Source organism: Camelus bactrianus, chromosome 13, assembly GCF_048773025.1.
Source record: "Camelus bactrianus isolate YW-2024 breed Bactrian camel chromosome 13, ASM4877302v1, whole genome shotgun sequence".
Lineage (NCBI taxonomy): Eukaryota > Metazoa > Chordata > Mammalia > Artiodactyla > Camelidae > Camelus > Camelus bactrianus.
In genome coordinates this window covers 49,407,541-49,430,266 of record NC_133551.1, presented here as the reverse complement: position 1 = coordinate 49,430,266, position 22,726 = coordinate 49,407,541, and the positions used below count along the sequence as shown (strand labels likewise).

General features: G+C 38.5%; 1 long non-coding RNA gene across 1 annotated transcript in view; it reads right to left on the bottom strand.

Moving 5' to 3' along the window:
* Positions 1 to 1,090: 1,090 nt before the first annotated feature.
* Positions 1,091 to 22,726, bottom strand: part of LOC123618274 (uncharacterized) — a 37,468-nt gene continuing 15,832 nt past the window's right edge. The window contains exons 2-3 of the long non-coding RNA XR_006726683.2: positions 13,881 to 14,043; positions 1,091 to 2,465 (exon numbers count right to left, since the gene is read on the bottom strand). This is a non-coding gene — a long non-coding RNA (uncharacterized LOC123618274). The remainder of the gene's footprint in view (positions 2,466 to 13,880; positions 14,044 to 22,726) is intronic.

Below are 22,726 nucleotides of genomic sequence, written 5' to 3'. Positions count from 1 at the left end.
TTCTTTTTTTAAATTTACTTAAGCAGGGTTTCTGTCACTTGCAACTGAAAGAATCCCAACTAGTACATTGAAGATAGAAGCTCTTTTGAACTAGGAACTATCATGGACTAGGTAAGAGGGAGACAGAGAAGAAAACAGAATTTACTATTTCTGGAGCATCAGAAATATGAATATATGAATAGAGCACATATAAATGTAGGCTAATTTATTTAATTCTCAAAATAACTGTTAAGCAGAGTTGAGGAACCTACCAAGAGCTGCACAATTAGCATACAGCAATGGCAAGTTCAAACCAAGGACAGTCTGCTTGTGAAGTTGCACATCCATTCTGACGTGCTGCCAACATCATCATGATCTTCATCGTCCTCCTCACTAGCATCATCTTCAGAAAGCTCCCTGAGGATCTGGACCACAGAGCAGAAAGCTTGTTTCCTGGCCACCAGAAAACACAGACCCTGACACATACAGATGAGCATGAAAATATCTATAACATGAGTGAGAGATTGATCAGTACCAACAAAGAGGAGCAGACATCCCCCTGAGAAGGATTTCTTCCGTTTGAGACACTGGAAGACTTCAGACATTTAGAGATGGCGGAAGGGAAGCCAAGCCAAAGATGAGGAAAGAGTCTGAGGAGAGACATCAAGTTTACGAATCTAAAAAACAAAAACAAAAACAAACAAACAAACAAAAACAAAGCGTAAATACAGGACAGAAATAGACTCACAGACAGAGAATACAGACTTGTGGTTACCAGGGGGGTGGAGGGTGGGAAGGGATAGACTGGGATTTCAAAATTGTAGAATAGATAAACAAGATTACACTGTATAGCACAGGGAAATATACACAAAATGTTATGATAACTCAGAGAGAAAAAAATGTGACAATGAGTGTGTATATGTCCATGAATGACTGAAAAATTGTGCTGAACACTGGAATTTGACACAACATTGTAAAATGATTATAAATCAATAAAAAATGTTAAGAAAAAAAAGTTCTCATAACAAGAAAAAAACATTAAAAAAAAAAAGTTTACAAATGCTAGACCATAAAAAGATTTGGTTTGCACATTTACAAACTTCCACAGTTCTCTAGTTGTCCAAGTTTGTCTCTTGGGATCCCTTCTTTATTTTCTCTTATTTCATTTATTTTTATTTTTTATTTTTGGTAAGAACATTTAACATGAGATCTTAACAAATTAAACTGTTAATCTTCTTAACAAATTTTCCAATGTACCATACAGTACTGCTGGCTATAGGTTCAATGTTGTACAGCAGACCTCTAGAACTTACTCATCTTGCTTAACTGAAACTTTGTGTCCATTGATTAATAACCCCCCATTCCTCACCTCCCAACCCCTGACAGCCACCATTCCACTCTGATTCTATTAATATGGCTGTTTTAGATACCACATATAAGTGGAATCATGCAGTATTTGTCTTTTTGTGACTGGTTTATTTCACTCAGCATAATATCTTCAAGGTTCATCCATGAGGTGGCATACTGCAGAATTCCATCTTTTTTTATGGTATTCTCTTGTGTGTATATATGTGTGTGTGTGTGTGTGTGTGTGTGTGTGTGTGTGTGTGTGTGTGTGTACATACATTGTCTTCATCCAGTCATCTCTTAATGGACATTTAAGTTCTTTCCTAAATGTCTTTGGCTATTGTGGATAGTGCTGTATTGAACATGGGAGCACTAATATCTCTTCAAGAGCCTGACTTGACTTCTTTCATGTAAATACCCAGAGGGTGGGATTACAAGATTTTATCATAGTTTTATTTTTAATTTTTTGAGGAACTTCCATACTGTTTTCCACAGCAGCTGCACCATCTTGCTTTCCCACCAACCATGCACAAATGTTCCAATTTCTCCACACCCTCACCAACACTTGTTGACTTTTGGTTTCTTTCTTTCTTTTTTTTTTTTTTTTTGGCACCCCTGGGTGGGCACACATCTTTTGGTTTCTTAATAATAGCTCTCCTGACATGTGTGAGGTAATATCTCATTGTGGTTTTGATTTGTATTTCCTTGATGATGAGTGATGTTGAGCATTTCTGCATAAAGGAAACAATCGACAGAGTGAAAAGGCAGTCTATGGAATGAGAGAAAATATTTGAGAACCATATGTTTGATGAGGGGTTAATCTCTAAAATATGTAAGTAACTCCTACAACTCAAGAGCAGGGAAAAAAAGCTAATAACCTGGCTTTTAAAATGGGCTAAGGACTTGATAGACATTTCTCCAAGAAAGACATACAAATGGCCAACGAGTACATGAAGAAGTATTCAACACCTTTACTTTTTCTTGGTGGTCTGCCTTGTCAGTAACAAGACCAGCAAGTTGATAACTCCGGTCTCCCACTTACCATGGTGCTTAGACAGTCCCTCTAATCTTCAGTACAAGGAGGGGGGAATCTTTTCAGGCTTCCAATACAAATAGACCTACTTGTCAATGGAATTCACCTAGAGACACAAGGAATATTGGTAATAACCATGCTGCCCAGCTTCAATGGTGAACCTACAAGCTTCTGACCATGTCCTTAAAACCCATGTCAAGGTTCCTATCCAGCTCCCAAAGAAAGAGGTGTCATGTGTTCAAACATTGACATTTGCTCTAAATATGGTATGAATTCAGCCTTAGAGACACAGCCCTTTTCCTCTCTTGAGCAGAAACCCCACTTTTGACCTCTGCTTTCCCCTACAGTTGTCTCATTCCTCTGTGAACAAGTGACAAGCTTTCACACATGCATCAATGCCTCATTTTAGCACACTTCCTTCTTGCATCCATTAACGAAAGGTGTTGTGCTGATGCTAAACCAGGCAGACAGACCAACCCCCCCACCCCACACCAGTCAGTGCGTCTGCCAGGTAAAACACATGAAAACATGGTGCGTTATTTTTTAAAAAAAGTTAAACAAGGTGCCTTTAAAGTTGAGTCTCCTGGGATTGCATTGAGTCCCTAGGTTCTTGGTTCTGTGAGCTGTAAAGACCAAGCAGGTTAGCTTTAATTGTTTAACAAGGCCACGTAAGCCACTGAGCCCTTGTCTAATAGGACAATATTTATAGGCATTGCATCATCGCATAGTTGAACTGTTCTTCCCAGACTGAGATCATCCTTTGGTTTGTTGGGATCTTTTTTTCTTTTTAACTCAGGAGGGAAGAAATGAAGAAGATCTCTTCATTAACAGAAACTACTGATAAGAACAGAAGAGTAGGAACATGTTGAGATGCTAACTTTTTAGTGGCATAAAAGGCAAATTTTCTCCTAGCAAGGTTGTGATTCATAGCCATGGAAAATTTGAAGGTGATATTTTGGCCACTGGAGGCTGGGACATATTTGATTAAAATTACTACTCTGGAAAACTCAATTTAGTCAAATTTTCTTCATGAAACACATTACTCTGGTTTGATGTAACTTTATTGTTCATGTGGAGACGGACGCGGTTTTCACCGTCTGGACTACACATAATCCATTGTAAAAGACTGAGTTTATTTTACTGTTATTTTTATTTCAGGTGAACTTTCCAGTTATGTCCTCACCTCATGATTTGCTTGTTTTATTTAACAAAACTAATTGACACATATACTAGTGATTTAATTTTAATGATAACAATGGTTAACATCTATTGGGCGCTGACTGTGTGCCTGGTGCTGTGTGTAAACACATCAGATGTGTGATGTTTTTTGACCCTCAAACAATCCTATCCGTTTCTATTATTACCAACACATTGAAAACAAAGAAAATAAGGCTTAAAACGTGTAACCTGCCCAAAATTATCCAACTAGTAATCACTGGCCAGGACTGAGTGATTCCCAGGGATTCCCAAGGCTCTTAGCCACTATGTTAGGCTGCTTTCCATCAACCAGAGGGTCATCCCGGTGGACACCTCCTGCAGAGCTAGACTCAGCAGTTCTTCTCCCAGCTGAAGCGCTCCAACCCCTCCTACCACACACTACTGCTCAGAAACGGGTCTGCAAGCCTCTATTCCAACAACAAGGGAGAAGACCTGGGCGCTGTCGGGGCTGTGACAACCACACAACAAAAGAGGCCCTGCTCAACAACCAGGGCAGGCTCTGATCATCAACAAGGGGATGAAATTGTGCACTTTCTCCATGGAGTTCTGCAGGAATCATAGGTTTTCGAGAAGGTTTGGCCAGAGAAGGTGCTGTGCCACGTGAAGAGCACAAAAACAAAAGACTGTTGAGTTGCTTTATTTTCACTAAAATAATAAAAATGCTCATTAATTTGGGAAATTCTTTCTACAATAAATATAAGTAAAATTACTTAATAAGAATGTCATTTTAAGCATGTAGTTAAATAGCTATAACCTGTAGCTTTCAGAAACTGAAATTAAAAGAAATTCCAAACATTATGAAAAAAAATTTACAATGTAGATTGAACTAACTTCCAGTCAAGATGAAGTATCAAAGATGAATGCTTTGATCCACCCCTTTTGCTCCAAACACACTGCAAAGATTGACAAAGTAAAAGAAAAAAGAGGAAAAAGAGATGAGCGTCTCCAACGACCAGAGCTGGCAATGAATTACAAACCGTTGAGCAGGTTTGAAGGCACAAGTCTGTTTAGTTCCTGTCTGCAAGCACATGGTGGCAGTTCACATGTGGGCTCCTACCATATAATGGGAATTAAAAGTTCTTCATGCACAGTAGTGGATGAATACAAGGCTTACTGCTTGCAGCGAGAGGCTGGGATGGGGCTCCTCCCTCTACAGAAAGAAGTCTATTAAGGAAAAGCAATTATCAATTCACTTCCTGAGACTGCAGTTTCACAGGGGATTCTTGGCTTAAGAAAGCAGGCTGTAGATTTAACTTCCTGGCCAGGAAATGAGCCAGCCACCTGCCACCCCATGACTGGATCTGTGATAGCCCCAACGTCACTGCAGAGCAAATTCCACCTGGTGCTGTACTGGGGACATGGGAGAGGGTCAGATGGAAGCAACTGCAAATCCCCCAAACTGTTAGACAAACAGGATGGGAGAAACATACACACACACTAAAAATGTGGCTGCCATAACAAAGAAATCTAGTATTAAAGAAGACAGCCTATAAAATCATCAAAATCATTCACTGAAGCATGAAATGCCTAGAGATAAAATTATTTTTACAAAACAGTCTTACAAAGACTTTCAAATAAGGATGTCTACAATGTTCAAAGGCATAAGCCAAGATATCATGTATATTAATAATGAGTAAGAAATTCTGAAACAGAAAGGAGAGATGTATATGAAACAAACCAGGTGGGTATTAAGAAAACCCAAATATATATTGAGACTAGAAAAAAATGTGGTTACCAAAATAAAAAAAAACTCAGAAGACAAAATAAACTCCAGATTATATCCAAAGACTAGGGAATTAAGAATTGTGAGATGTACACACAGAACTTAGACTTAGTGACAGTGAGATTATTTTTAATACAGTAGTTAACAGACAGGGACAGTACCTTAGAGGCTCCAGCCTATGCCTAGTGGATGTTCCAGGAGAAGAGGATGGAGGGGCTGATGAAGGAGGAATATTTGAAGAGATTAGAGCTGAGAATTTTCATAGCTGCAAAAGACACATGTCTTCTGATGGAAAGAACCTGTGCACAGAACCTGACACATTCAGTGAAAGGGCAGCCTATCAGTGATAAGAAGAAATTCCTAAAAGCTACCAGAGAGAAAAAACAAAAAATACCTAGAAAGAACCATAAGGCTGCCAGTGACTTATTTTCAGCAAAAACTGTGGCCCAAAGACAATGTGGTAGCATCCTAACATGTGAAAGGAAAGTAGCTGTCAGCCTAGAACTTTATATTCAGTTAAATTATTATTTAAAATGAGGACCAAAAAGGCATTTTCAAGAGCACAAAGATTAAATGGGTCTGCTCACATGCATATCCACATTTACACACTTAGTGAAGTATATATTTCAATAAAAAGAAATGTGAAAATACAGCAAGAGTAAGGAATAGAAGAAACAATGAAATGGTGAGAAAAATTAATTATATATATTTTAGGCTTAATTAAATATTAACTGTGCATACGTTTTGTTTAGAAAGATGGAAATGCAAAGAACAACATGTTTGTCAGAATATTTTAAATTCAAACAGGATATTTTAAAATTTTAGGAAAACCACTAAAAGAACAGATTAACAGCCAACAGAGGAAAACATGTAAGAAATATTTTAAAAATAATTTGTCAACCTAATAAAAAGCCAAAAGGACTGGGATGGGGGTGAGGAGGAACATAGGGAAAATGCTAATAAAGAGAAAATACAAAATAAGTTAAAGTATATCAGCAATCATAATAAATGCAATTGTATTAAATGCATCTGTTCCAAGATATACATTAACATATTGGATTGAAAGAACTGAAAGTAAAGAGATGGGAAAAAATATATTCAAATAAAACTAGTGAGGCAATGTTAATGAAAAAAGTTAATAGGAATTAAGAGAGGTATTATACAACAATAACAGAAACAATCTACCAGGAAGATGTAAATTCATATGCAACTAAAAACAAAGGTTCAAAATATATAAAGCAAAATAGAATTACAGGGAATAGACAAATTCATTATCAGACTCCAAAAATTTCAAACACTTCTATTAGACAGAATCAGATAAATCAAGCAGGCAAAAATTAGTAAGGCTATAGTAAATTTGAAGAACAATATTTCAAAGCATCATATAATGCAGAATTTTTCAAAAAATTTTTAATGTAGCCCTTTTAAGAAATATATTTTACATCAAAACCTACAATATAAATGTGCATGCACACACACATACAGAAAGAATTTTATAAACGATATTCACCTTTAATACAAGTGATGCATTCTGATACAATTTGTCTCATTCTATTCTATTTTATTTTTAAAAATGTGAGTTGCAGCCAACTAAATTGATTTTATAACCCAAGAATGCATTGTGGCAAAACACTGATCTTAAAAATATATACAGCTGTGTATCCAACAAGTAAAGAAGTTATACATTCTTTTTAATCCAAATGAAACAGCATATACAATGGTGAAACCATAGATGCATAAAAATTGGGAACAAGCAAGGATGTTCTCTATAAACACTTTCATTCCACAGGTCAAAGTCAATGTACAGGTAGGGAGGGAAAAGAATCAGAGGTATATGAGTTTGAAAAGTTGAATATAACAAATTACAGCTGAGTTATTATCTGCACAGACAATCTAGAGTATCTACAAAGTTTCAGCCATAGTAAGAGAGGTCAACAAGATTCTAAACACAAGAATAACAGCATGAATAGTTTTCCTAAATACCAGTTATGATCAATTAGAAAATGCAACAGAAAAAAAAGTTGTCATTCATAATAGCAACAAAAACATAAGGAATCTAGAAGTAAGTCTAGCAAAATTGCATGGTGTTTATGGAGAATATTACAAAACATTTTAAAAGATAAAAAGGAAGACCAGAACAAATGGAGAGGCATAGTATGTTCAAGAGAGATGAAGGCATGATGTGGTGAAACTGGAAACTCTCTCTAAAATACTCTGTTACTGAATATAATTTCAGTAGAAATTCCAACAGAAAATGGTGATCCTGCAATTCACTTGGAAGAGCAAAAGGATCTGAATATCTGACATAATTTTGAAAAAGAAGAAGGTTAGGGGGCTTGCCTACTGGGAAAATGAGGTTTAACTGAAGCCATAATAAGTAAGACAATGTGAAATTGGCATAGAAATGGACAAATCCATCATGGAGCAAGACAGAGAATGCAGCAACAGGCTGCCATTCATATGAAAATTTGATTGATGGTGGAGGCAGCATTATAATCATTGCAGCAAAGATGGGTTGTTTAGTAATTTATGCTCTGTCGTAGCCAAAAGGAAAACTTAAAATTCAATCCTGAATTCACATTATACAAAATAAATTCCAAGACTTAATTTTAAAATTAACACTTTAAAATTTCAAAAGAAAATATAGACTACCTTTAAGGTTGAGGAGAAAGAAGTCTTTAAAAAAAAAAAGATTTCTTAAATGAGAAGCAAAAGTACCAACCATAATGTAAAAGACTGATATATTTGTCATTAAAATTATCATGAGCTGTCCAACAGGTTATCATGAACAAAGTTAAACAAGATGCAAACAGAGAGGAAATACTTATTACACATGTAATTGATGAAGGATTGGTGTCCAAAATTCAGATTGCATGTGTAGAGTTTGGTAACAAAATGACAAACAATACAATGAGAAAGTGAGGAAGAGACATAAACAGACAATTCATTGAAGAGCAAACTTGAACAAACCATAAATCAATGAAAAAAAATTTGAGTGCACTGGACATCAGAACGTTAAAAATTATATAACATTTCACAACATCAGATTGTCAAAGTTGAAAATTTTGATAACACCAAGTACTGGGGACTAGTTTCAGCTAGAAGAGTGTCCATACACTGTTTAAGGAACTCTAACTCGGCACAACCACTCTGGAGAATCTTTTGACCTTATCTTGTAAAGATGCGCTCCTCTCCAATTTAGCAATTCCACTCCGAGGTACGTACTGCAAAGAAACTCCACTACGTGGGTGTAAACAGACAAGAATGCTCACTGTAATTGTAATTGTAATGACAGCATAAAATGGAAACAACCTAAATGTCTATAAATAGAAGAAAGGATCATCGTGGCATGTTCCTTCAGTGGGCTATTCCGTCATAGGCAAACAGATAAAATAAAGTTATAAGCATCCAGGCAGATAAATTTTAACACATGATGCTGAGTGCAGAAGCAAGTGGCATAATGATGTACTCGGGATGATAATACTGGCAACAAAAAAATATGATGAAAGATGATGCTAATTTGTGGTTAGATATAAATGTAGTAAAAGTATAAAAATAGGCATGGGAATGATTAAACCAAAGCTATTGATTATCTCTAGGTAAGGAGAAGGGAAAACGGGATATGAAAGTAATTGGGAGGGGCTTCAACTCAATCTTTAACTTTTTTGATCATATGCATAAAAAGGGAAATAATAGGTTTTGACAGAGCTTGATTCAGGGTACACAGTTGTTTGCAGTTACTCCCACCCTTTTCTACACTTCATCAAATTTCATCATCACAATCAACTCTGTCCTCTTCCTCTTCCTCTTTTTATTTGTGGATTGTGATATTGTTTGTTTGAATCAATGCTGAATTAACAAATTGAAAAATCTAAACACAATCTTCTTTGTATTATCTGTTCTCAAATATTCTTTGTCTGCAAAAGATACTGTTGCTATGAAACCCTGTATTGTCACTTCATTTATGTCACTTCAATTCAGATCATTCTCACTGGTTCATAGAGGTGAATTTATAATTTCATCAGAAATCTGGTTTCTTAATTGATTCTCTCTTTCTAAAAAAGCATAATATTAATATAACACAATTATAGAAATTTGGGAAAATAGAATTTTTTAATCACTCAAAATCCTCCTCTCCCCCAAAACTCCATTCAGTCAATAATTAGGATTTAAGTGTATCTCTCACCAGATTTCTGTGCCTGTGTATGTTTTAATGTAGTTGTAAACAATTTGCACATATAACTTTGCAGACTGCACTGTTCTCTTAAGTCAGTATTGCTCCATAGTCTTCCTAATCTTCCTTTATAAGGTCTACATAAAAGTCCATCAAGTCTTTCTGCAATTATTTAAACTTTCTCCTACATTTGGACATTGACATTTCTTTCAGTGTCATATTTATGTAAATAAAAGGCCATGACAAAAAATTTTTGTCAAAATATATTTTGTGTACATATTTTGGATTTTTTTTCTTTTTTATTGAATGAAAGATTCTTCAAATTCTACAAACATGATTTCATAGAATCCCATATAACTTTTTCCCCCTTACCCCCTATATTGTCCCTCCCCACTCCCCTCTCCCTGCTAGTAACCACTAGTTTGTTCTCTGTATCTGTGAGCGTTTTGGATTATTTTAGAGCTGAGATTTCCAGGTTACAGAGTGTGAACTTTTCCACAAATTGCTTCCCTGACATGGTCCTGCTGTTCCCACTGTCCCACGGCGATGTTTGAAGGCACTGAGTGGCTGATGTACCCTAGACTCAAGTTGGAATTCTGTAGCAATAACCACCAGATCCGGCTAATTTTTTTTTTTTCCTAAAAGGTTAGCCTTAGTTGCAACCTTTGTGTCTACTGCAAGCAGACAAGCTGACAAGTGCCTGTTCTGACCTACATATAAAATTTTCTAAAAGGTCACCTGGGACAATGGTATCTCAAATGCCATCTATATAATTAGAAATAACTCTTAGTTCATGGTCATACCCTTGGATTTGCACATCTTAAATTACAACTGTGTTCAAAATTTGGGGAGCAAGGGGGAAAGTTTTATTTTTTAATCTATATTATTATAAACACATTTCTTGAAGATTGAATTCTTAAGAACACTGTGTTAGGGGCTCCTGTATCTTTCCTTAAGTATAAGAGGAACATACTGAGAAATACCAAAATATGAGAAATTAAATATAAAGATAATGGAAACCAATCTGTTTGGGGTGGAGTGATTAATTAAATAAAATTTTATTAAAAATCACTATACATTTTGTTTGTTCTACCAAAGTGGGTTAATTGGGGCATATGTGGGAAGTAATTAAGTGGTTGTAAAACTTGCAGAGACATATGAACAAGGATGTCCTTTGCAGCACTGAAGAGGCAAAAAAAACCCTCAAAACAGACCAAAAGGCCATCGTTAAGGGACTGGTTGAATAACTGTTGTCACATGCATGCTATGGAACGCAATGCAGCAAATGAAATATAGGCTTTTTCTCTGCCCGTTTAGCTGGAGAGATTTCCACAAGATACTGCTAAGTGGGAAGCAAGATGTAGAGATTATATAATAAAAACAAGAGGCAAAAATAGCCTGTGTGAATATAATTTTAAATAAACATATCATTAACATGGGTTATCTGTGGGCAGGAGGGGGCAAGAGGAAGTTGGAAGGGAGAAGGAACTAGGAAAAAGAAAAGAAAAAAAGACTTCATTCTTACAGACAGCTTAAACAAGTTTTAATGAATGGACAGTAAAAGAAGCAAGAAGATCTATCCCCTCCAAACACAGTGGGAGAGGCTTAGTTCAAAACTTCCCCAGGGTGACTTCCCAAGTGGCCCCGCTTAAAGGTCACCAGTATCAGAGACTGATATCAGATTCAACTTTCTATCCTTTGTACTTAGGTGTATATAAGATAGGATAAGAGGCAGCACTGAGTTCCCTTAAAATAAATAAACAAAAATAAAACTTCAGTATCATTCATTTTTACAACTGCAGTTTATATAACTGTGTTCATGTATTAATAGGGCAATCAGTGATCCTCTTTACTGATGGACATTTAGATAATTTCCAGAGATAGAGAGGAAAAAGAAAAAACCTATTTCATCAATGAGTCTGGAATATGTTTTAAGTAGAACGTGGATTTTAAATTGATATTTTTCTTTTGAATGTGTATCATAAATTAATGTGAGCATGTATTAAAATGTAAAGTAAGCAGATCTTTTGACACTGATACATCATTACTGAAAATTTATTAGAAAAAGTAAATGTATGTGTGTCTAAAAGAAACTTTACAGGATGAAAGTAGACACACTGTATTAGTCAGAGTTCTCTACAGAGACAAAACCAATAGAATCTACTTCTATCTGACTGACTATATATACATACATTATGTGTGTGTGTATATATATATATATATATATATATATATATATATATCTTTTTTTCATTGTGCAAGGTTTATTTGTTGTTTTAGCTGGTATAACACTTGGATAGTTGGCTGCATTATTCATGTAGATTTTTCTTTTTACGTTACATTGCAATGTACACTCTTCTGATACATATAGTACAGAAAATAAGATTCTTTAGAACAGCTATACACAAGACATGCAATAATGGATTTATATATTGGATCTCAAGATGTGATTAATCGAAGGGGGAAAAAAAAAAGTTGGACTAGTCATCTTGGCTAAAGGAACCAGAAGTTACATAACACACAGTAAACACATATCTTATATACCTACGTATTTCTATCTATCTATCGAGAGAGAGAGAGAGAGATTTTAAGGAATTGGCTCATGTAATTGTGGAGGCTGGCAAATGGCAAGTCCAAAATCTGCAGGGTAGGTGGACAGGCTGGATGCCCAAGAAAGAACTGATGTTTCAGCCTGAGTTTGAAAGCTGTCTGGAGACAGAATTCCCTCTCCCTTGGGGGAAGTCTTTTTCTCTGAAAGCCTTCAACTTTCACATTATGAAAGGTCATTTGCTTCACTCAAAGTCTACTGATTTAAATGTTCATCTTATTTTTAAAAAATACCTTCACAGCAACGTGCAGCCTGGTATTTGACCAAATCTCTGGGTATGGTGGCCTAGCCAAGTTGGCACATCAAATTAACCACCCCAATGAGCAAACAATGTCATTTCAAAAATACCAAGCCCGTTTCACTTACCGTTTTTAAATGGGCCGGGTAAGATGACCACATTTTCTCTTAAGTTGCATTAGGAAATATAATCAGAACACTCCCAGCATTCAAGGTTCTTGAAACTCTGGCCTTGATCCCAATTTCCTTCACCGACTTGGCTGAGAGTTCGTGTACACTTGTAAGAGCTTGGCGGTGTGGCTATTAGCAAATTTCCTGAGTGTGTCATATAGATTTACGTATATTCAAAGCTCTCTGCATGTGCCTTTCTATAGGATTAGTCATCTTTCTCTGTCTTTCTCTTCCAGCCATTCTCATCTCTCCTGGGGGCTCAGAAATCCCTTGTGTCCTTCAAGCCTCAGCTGAGATATTTTTGCTTCCTAGAAACTGCCCCATGTCCACTACCTTCTCCCATCTCTCCAAGTCCTGCCCCCATCCCAAGTGTGGCGAGGTGCTCCTCTTTGGTGTTCCCATTGTCCCCCTTGCATCCTCCCCCCCACCACATACACTCTCCCATCCTAGCACCTCCATCACTGTATTTTAATTTCCTGTTGATGCATCTGTTTTCCCCCCAATAGACTGTGATGGCAGGGATGATAGCTTCTCCGTTATTATATTCCCAGTGCCTCGGCAGTATTTATTAGAAGAATTAATAATTAAACTGTGCATTCGTTATGAAGTTTTTCAGAGAATCTTGCCCAGCTTCTCCAGTCCACTGCTGCAAAAGGTAGTTTCACCTTGTATTTGGAAGGATCAGGACCACTTCCTTTAAAGGGCGTGCAGGCATCTTAAAGGCACAGAAACCACTGATGCTGCACACACTGTGAATGTTCAGAAAGCAGCGTAAAGACTGGGCAGTCTTCTGAGGGACGAGCCTGCTGGGCTATTTTGATTAAAGTGAAGATTGATGTCCCAAGGCAGCCCTTAATGAGGCCTTCGATGCTCTCATAAAATTTCCACCTAAAATAAACACTTTGGGAGTGTTTGGCCCAGCTCCTAATCCCCCAACCCCTTTTTCTTGGAACTGCCTCTGATCCCCCAGGGCAGTCTGCTGGCAGCCACGTTTGTACCATGTGACAGTGTAAGATTGGACCAGGGGTGAGCACCTGTCCCTGGGGCAACCCGATTCTCTCTGTCTGGCTCAGAGAAACCAGCAAATTAGTCTCAGCCTGTAGCTGAAAGCCAGAGCCATATTCTCTCCCATGAATGGAAGGAAGAGAGAAAAGTTTGTCTCTGGTGATAAAAGACTAAAAAGGAGATAAGGGATGGAGCGGACTCTTTCCAGCGCCTGGATTCAGTCCTCCCTCAGGCGGCTGTGAGCCCACTCGGGATTTCCATGAGACTCTCCTCTATTTTTATAATAAAGTCCCCCTTTCAACTGGATTCCTAGTCCTCACACCCAAAAGAGTGCTACTGAATTTTCCAGTCCATGGAGAGCAAGAGCAGAAAGTCCCTGACTTACCTGGCAAAGGCGCTGCTTACACAGCCATCCTCACGCTTTCTCCCTGTGCCACGGAACAGGGGAGGGGGAAGAGGGCCTGGATGGCGGAGCCTCGTGGATGTCTGAGCTTCACTGCATGAACCTGTACATCCCTGGAACTTCATCCTGCTTCAGTGTTTCCCACCTGTGCAACAAAGACAATATTTGCTGAACCTTCCCCATCTAAGTGATATGAGGCTTAAGTAAGAAATGTTTGCTATGCATGTTGAATTTCTCAGGTCAAAAAAAAATGACAAATGATACTCAGTATGACTTGGTAATTCACCATTCAGGGAAATAGATTTTCCAGGGACACCCTCCTTGAACACTTGGAATGCTCAGCTACATATTTCACCTAAATGTGAATGAAGAATCTGGGCCTATATGTGTGACGTTTTGATCTACAGTTTCCCTACTTGCGAATCATGATTTCACACTTGGGATAAATTTTGAATCGCCCACCATAATACCAGAGAGGGGAAAAAAATGAATTAGTACAATTTGCGTATTTTCCAGAGCCTTTGTTTTCAGACAGAATTGTGGACCCCCTCCCTAGCAAATGCTGGTTTCAGTTTCCCTTCTTCTTCCAGGGAAAGCAGAAGGGAATACAAGTCTCTGCTTTAAGAGCGTGGCGCCACCTGGGATGTGAGGAACCCACGACAAGATGTGCCAACAAGAATTCATAGAGGAATTGCCATCCTAGAGTTTCACCACCTAAGAATTAACCAGGAGAAATCTTGGTAAGACTAGCAATGAGAAAGACCATCAGCAGAAGCATAGTTACAATGACGCGAATAAGGCTTCAACTTCAGGGCCCCACACGTGGGTAGATCCCGGTGAGGGCTGGGAGGTCTTGGAAATGGGAGAGGGTTCCAGAAGGGGAGGGGAAGCCAGGCAACAATCAGAAACAATTTCAAGGTATTTCTGGTCAATCACCTAGAAAATTCTCAGAAGAAAGGGACCAAGAACTCCAAGACTCAGCAATTTTTTGTGATTTTTTTTCCTTCTGAGAAAATACTTAGTATTTTTAAAAGTACTTTTAGTACTTAATTTTGCATTTGTAAGTCATTTTTCCTAAAGAGGGCACCTGAAATTGTATAAACAGAGGCCCCGCAAATTCTGGATGTGCACTGAAGGTTAGGACTTGCCATAAACAAATTGAAAAGTCCTTCTTCCCTCGCACTCTGACTCGCTCCCTTTCTGCCCAATTATCCTGAGTTCTAACTGTCCAGACCTTGCTCAGGTCAGGCTCTACCCAGTCTCTGAAGGACCCCCACACACACACCAGTCCTCTCCATTTCTCCTCATCAAAACCAACATGTCCTTCCTGTTCTCTTAGGACTGAGCTGCCCCACTACACATTTCCAAGGTGACAATTCGTTTTCTAAGTGACTAGAGTTCTATCAAGGTGTTAGAGCCTGAAAAATGGGTTGAAATAATGGGTTACACTGAGGATACACAGTCTTAGCCCAAATGAATAAACTTCAGTTGAATTGAATTAAAAAAAACTTTTAGTGTTTATTTCACATTACAAAATGCATATTTAATTGAGAAATTTTAGTAAACACAGAGAAACACAAAGAAGGTTATAAAAATCATGCTGTAACAAAAGACAAAACAAAATAAAATAAAGCACCAGTAATCTCATTACCTCTTTCTAATCCTTATTAACATGTTCTTTAGGACCGTTTTTTCCCCCGAAGCATATATAGATATATAACATGTGATTTCTGCAAAAATGGAATCAGAATGTAACAATATTTTGAAACCTATTTTTTTCACTTAATCATCTTTTGTAAAAGCTAAAACAATAAAACTGTTAGAATAAAACATTGTAGAAAATCTTCACAGCATTGTATTTGTCAACGATTTTATTAGGATATGAAGCCAAAAGCACAGGCAACAAAAGTAAAAATAGATAAATTGGACTTTACCAGAATTAAGAACTTTTGTGCATCAAAAGATACTCTAAAGAAAGCAAAAGATAACCTATAGAATGAGAGAAAATATTGCAAATCATATATATGATAAGAGAGTAATGCCCAGAATATATAAAGAATTCCTGAAACTAATAACAAAAACAACCCAGTTTAAAATGAGCTGAAGACTTGTACAGAATTTCTCCTAAGAAGATATACAAATGGTCAATAACATATGAACCTAATGCTCAACATCATTAGTCGTTAGGTAAATGCAAATGAAAACCATGAGGATATACCACTTCATGTTAGGATGCTATAATGAAAAGAAAGAAAGAGAGGAAAGAAGAAGGGAGGATGGGAGGAAGAGAGAGAGAGAGAGAGAGAGAGAGAGAGAGAGAGAAAGAAAGAAAGAAAGAAAGAAAGAAAGAAAGAAAGAAAGAAAGAAAGAAAGAAAGAAAGAAAAGAAAGAAAGAGAAAGAAAGAAAGAAAGAAAGAAAGAAAGAAAGAAAGAAAGAAAGAAAGAAAGAAAGAAAGAAAGAAAGGAAGAAAGGGAGGAAGAAAGGGAGGGAGGGAGGGAGGAAGGAAGGAAAGGAAGGGAGGAAGGAAAGGAAGGGAGGAAGGAAAGGAAGGGAGGAAGGAAAGGAAAGGAAAGAAAGAAAGAAAAGAAGAGAAAAGATGAAAAGAAAGAAAGAAAGAGGAAGGGAGGAAGGAAGGTAGGAAGGAGAAGTGGAGAAATTTGAACCCTCATGAATTGCTAGCGGGAATGTAAAATAGCACAGTCACCATGGAAAACAATCTGGCAGTTGCTCAAAAAGTTAAATGTAGAGACAGCAGATGACCTGGCAATTCTTCCCCTCAGTATATATCCAAAGGAATTGAAAGCAGGGACTTAAATAGTCATTCAGACGCCAATGCTTATAGCAACATTATTCACAATAGCCTAAAAGTGAACAACCCAAGTGGCCATCAACAGATTAATGGATAAGCAAAATGTGGTGTATATATGCTTTGAAAACATTTTACTTGGGGACATAAGCCAGGTGAATAAAAACAAGTATTGTATGATTCTCTTTATATGAGGTGACTAGAATAGGCAAATTCATAGAGACAGAAAGTATAATAGAGGTTACCAGGGGCTGAGAGAAAGGAGAAGGGGGGGGGGGTTATTGTTCAATGAGCACAAAATTTGTTGGGAATGATGAAAAAGTCTTGGGTATAGATAGTCGTGATGGTTACACAACATTGCAAATGCATGCCACTGAATTATACATTTACAAGTGGTCAAAGTGATAAATATTGTGATATATTTTACCAAAAAAATTTTTTTGAACTAGTAACTTTCATTCCTCACAAAATGTCATTAAGAGAATGAAAAGTAAAACCGCAGCGTGGGAGAAGGTATTTACAGGACACAGAACTGACAAAGAGCTCACATCCATAATATCACAAGAACCCTTACAAATCAATGCAGAAAAAGATTAACAAAATAAGCAGATGGGCAAGAGACTTGAATAGGCATTTTACAATGAGAAAACCAGTGGTCCCCTAAACCTTTGAAAAGATGTTCAACTGCTTTAGTCATCTGAGAAATGCAAATTAAAATCTCAAGGAGTTTATTCCTCAGTGTAGCTAAAATTAAAAGGACTATTACCAAGTATTGGCAGAGATGTGAAAAAATGAACTCTCACACACTGGCTGGTGAGTGTGTAAATTGGTGGCTTCACCTTAGAAAACTATTTAGCAGGACTTAGTAAAGCTGGACATAGGCATATGCTAGGACCCAATAATTCCATTCCTAGGCATATACAATAGAAACATGTACATATACGCACCAAAAGACATGTACAAGAACGTCTATAGCATTATTAGTCATACCCCAAGTTGGAAACAAAATGTCTAGTGATAGAATGAAAAAGATAAATTGTGGGAAAGTCCTACAGTGGAATAACATACAGCGGTAAAAATGAACAAATGATACCCAACAGCATAGATGAATCTCACAGACATCATACTGAACAAGAGATGCTAGACACCAAAAAAATACAGAATGTATTATTCCAGTTATTTGAATTTCAAAACCAAACAAAGCTATCTCTGGTGTTAGAAAGAACAGTGATTGCCCTTGGGGTGAGGGGTTGGGGACTTCTAGGACAGTAAGGGCTGGGGGGCTGGGGTGTTCTTGCCCTACGTGGTAACCACACAGGAGTATTCACTCTGGGATAAGTCACTGAACTGTGCACTTAGGACTTGTGCATGCAAGTATTATGTTATTCTTCAATAAAAAAAGCTTGAAAAACAAAAATAGATCTATTTGACTACAATGACATCTTCATCCTAAGTCCATCCCAGCCATGTGGCTCTGATATCCACCACTGTGTTTCTTCAGGTCCAGAGAAACCCACTCATCAGCTCCTCAAAGCCCACAGAGATCCAAATACACACAGTGGTCTTTGGCTTATAGTCCCAAGTCTACTGCTGCCCAAATGTGTGCCAACACCTACCTGCAAAGGCAGACAAGGGGCTTGATATTTGAGACCTGCCCCATTTTTTCTTTCCTTGGCTCCAAAGCCTTCTGAAGGTATGGCCTGTTGCCTCTCAAAGCCTGCCTCCTCCAATCCTAAAATCACACATGATTTTCCCCCACACCATCTGAACTTTTTGGATCATGTGCCTGAAAAAGCTTCCCACCTCATTAGTAAGGAGAGATTATCACAGATTCCACACCCTGTCTCCAAAGCAGACTCATCCTGTAATTGAATCACCTCAGCAACTCGTGAGCTGGGGTAGCAGCCCTGAATAAATCATTTAACCTTTCAGAGGTGAAGGATTAAAAATAATACCTGCCTTTCCGGTTTATTCCAAGGATAAGAGATAATACGTGTAAACACCAAGCACAGAGATTTGCACTTTGCTCGATAATTTGATTCTTGCTAAAAAGCAACAGCAGAAACAAAAAACACACCCTTGCTAAAGCCTTAGGCTTCTCCTGGGCTTTGATGTTAACTCCTTATTGGTGAGACAGGGAAGGCGTGCCAGAGCTGGAAAGCATGAAAATCGGAGGCAGGCAGGAAACACAGGCATCATCTGGCCAGTCTTCCAAACAAAGCAGGGCCCCTCTGCCAGTCCACCTCAGGGACCACCTGCTTCCATCCTTCCCATCACAAGAAACACCCCTTCACACTGCAGCCCACTCAACTCTATTAATATTTATCAATTTATTCAACAGGTATTTATGGAACACATGGCATACGCTGGACACTGTACCAGGTGTTGTAGGTGCAATGATGGGCAAGACAGGGGCTCTTGGCACTTAGGACCCAGTGGGGTCAAAAGCTCTCCCTTTTAGGAAGTTCTTTGTATAACAGTGTGTTGAACAAGCAGGACTTGTGTCCAAAGCCGCTGGATTTCATTTCCACTGTTCCTTCACGTTCTGGACCCCTCGGGTAATACAAGGTCCTGCATGGGCACTGGGGCGCCCAGTCTCCTGTAGTTACAGCTCTCCCACATCCACTCAGCGCTCCAGCTCCTCACTTCCCCTCTGCCCTGCTCAGACCAGTTGCAGGTGGAAAGCCCCAGGCCAGCTTCTTTCCCTTTCCTCCCTCCCCCACTTGCTAATTGCTAATATTGACTCCCCCTCCCCCCAGGGTCTGACATGGATGAGAAGGGAGGCAGCTAAGAAGAGGCCAGAAGGTTCTTATTTGAAGGGCACTGTGCATGCTCCCTCTGGGCTCTCTGGGGCTGGCCGGTGTTCAAAGTTCATCTTTCCTTTCATGGGTTTTTCTGTAGCTCCTTTGAGGATGGAGAGATCATCACCTGCCATTCTCTTGGCCCAGTGTCTCTGGCATGTTTGTTCCTCCAGTGGACCTCTCAGATGGGATCTACCATGACTCCACACACTGCTGCTCATGTGCATGGCCAGAAGCCAGTCTGTACAAAACCCTCAGGCATCCTTTGCCCTAACAGCTGGGAGTGTGGGGCTCACCTCCTCATCCGCCTCTCTTCACTCATGCATCAGTTGACCAGCCTGCTACTTCCCCTTCCCTGTAGATTTCTCAGGTGGGAGTCAGACTGACTGCCCCTCCCCAAAGTGCAGGGGCATAAATTAAGTTTCTGAATAGCCCTTCTCTCTTGATTTAAGGACAATGGAGAATCACCCCCACTAGCAACATACTAAGGTTTGGGGGCAGGGGGTGCGGAGCATTCCAACACAGCTCTGTCACTAGGAGGTGCAGTGATTACAATTAAAAATCATAATGAAACCAATCAAATGTTGGCTTAATCTTTATTACCAAATTCTGACTGTGCTAAACAATATTGGTTATCAATACATCTCCTGGCTGGGGCAGGCCATTCCAAAGACACCTCTTGATACAGTGCTACCCCATCTCTTCCCTTTGGTTTTTTGGGGGGTGGGACTTAAAGCACACCTACAGCTCTCTCTAACAATCCTCTCCACTGATGGTCACACAGTCCAGCCTTTGAGTACTCTTGATGTGGGTGAGGGTAGCAAGAGCCATCAAGTCAGTTTTATTATATCACTTTTGAAAATGAACATCTTAAACTGGTCCCTCACTATGAAATGTATCTTGGTGCATCACTTTCAACTTCCAACTTAACAGGCATTGCCCTCACATCAAGCTGGGATACGCCTTCCTGTAACCCCTATCTCCATCCTAGAGGTAACAATACCTCTCCGAGGTAAGAATGTTCTGAGGATCCAATGAGTTAAGAAGCAAAGCACCTGGCTCGGGGTTTGGCACAGAGCAGGCACCCTGCTCCCCCACACACTGCCCCTAGGGACTCAGAGGAAGGATGGAAAGTGGTATCTTCCTCACCTGTGCATGGGTCTCCCCAGTCCACCCATCTGCCTGCCCCACTCATGGAAGGCCTTGTCATTTTTTCCCACCTATTCTTTTATTTTTTATTTTTTAGCCCCCAAAATAATAAAACCAAGAGTGTTTTAGTAGAACACTTGAGAAATGCTGACAAAGGCAAAGAAATGAAATTAAAGCACAGAAGAAAAGGGAACCCTCCTACACTGTTGGTGAGAATGTTGTTTGGTGCAGCCATTATGGAAAACAGTATGGAGATTCCTCAAAAGACTCAAAATAGACTTACTATATGATCCAGCAATCCCACTCCTGGGCATATATCCAGAGGGAGCTCTAATTTGAAAAGATACATGCACCCCAATGTTTATAGCAGCACTATTTACAATAGCCAACACATGGAAACAACTTAAATGTCCACTGACAGATGACTGGATAAAGAAGTTGTGGCATAGTTATGCAATGGAATACTACTCAGCAATAATAAAGAATAAAATAATGCCATTTGCAACAACGTGGATGAATCTGGAGAGCATCATTCTAAGTAAAGTAAGCCAGAAAGAAAAAGAAAAATACCATATGATATCACTCACATGTGGAATCTAAAAAAACAAAGACAAAGCAACTTATTTACAAAACAGAAAACAAACTTACAGTTACCAGGGAGGAAAGGGGGTGGGAAGGGATAAATTGGGAGTTTGAGATTTGCAGATACTAACTACTATATATAAACAAGTTTATACTGTATAGCACAGAGAACTATATTCAATATCTTGTAGTAACCTATAATGAAAAAGGACTATGAAAACAAATATATGTATGTGTATGTATGACTGAACTATTATGCTGTACACCAGAAATTGACACATTATAAACAGACAATACTTCAACAAAAAACAAACAAATAAACAAAAAATTAAAGCACATATCTCACACAGAGAGCTAAACATTGTTAATAACATTTTGGGCATCAGTACATATTGATCTACTTTATCATTTTCAATGACTACTTAATAATCCATCATACAGACCCACCATCATTTTTAAACTTGCTCCCTTTTGATGGGTACTTAGGGATCCCTGGTCTTTGGCCATCACTGCCAATGTTTCCATGAAGATCCTCACAATTATCAAAGTATGTTGTACCATGCTTCTGCAGGACGAGTTTCTGGAAGTATGATTGCTGGGCCATAAGTATGCACATCTTAAAGAATGCTTGATGTTGCTTGGAAGTTACCTAAATTGTTGCAGCAAAGTGTGTTATAGCTCAGTGTTACAGCTCAGTTGTGACAGAAACCTGGATCCAGGCAAGAGCTCAAGCAGCACTCGGAGAGTTGGAGAACTCAGGTTTATTACACTGGCGCGGCCAAAGGAGTTAACACTCCAAACTCTGGACCCCCTCTGTAGGTTTACACAGGCTTTTATAGGCTGCCAGTCTACACTTTGCAACATCATATGCAAATAAGGTGTAACAAAAGTTGACTAATTAGGAACAAGGTTTGTAGAAATGGACCAATCAGGAGTGGACTCAGGGAACCAATAGAATCTTAGGGATAAGTTCCACTTTCTTAGAAGTAAGCTGTTTCAGAGGCAAAAAGCAAGATAATGCTGCTGGGCCAGGGAACCGGATGGTGCTGGCAGGAGAGTAATGGCCCTACCTGGGGATCCTGCTGGCCTTTTTCATGGGGCTTCCCAACTCAAAATGTCCATTGACAGATGACTGGATAAAGAAGATGTGGTATATATACACACAAAGAAATACTATTCAGCCATAAAATGTAATGAAATAATGCCTTTTGTAGCTACATGGATGGACCTAGAGATTATCATACTAAGTGAAGTAAGTCAGACAGAGAAAGACAAACATCGTATGATATCACTTATTTGTGGAATCTTAAAAAAAATGATACAAATGAACTTATTTGCAAATCATAAATAAACACACAGACATAGAAAACAAATTTATGGTTACCAAAGGAGAAAGCGGGGAGGGATAAATTAAGAGTTTGGGATTAGCAGATACACTTTACTACATATAAAATGGATAAACAACAAGGACATACTGTATAGCCCAGGG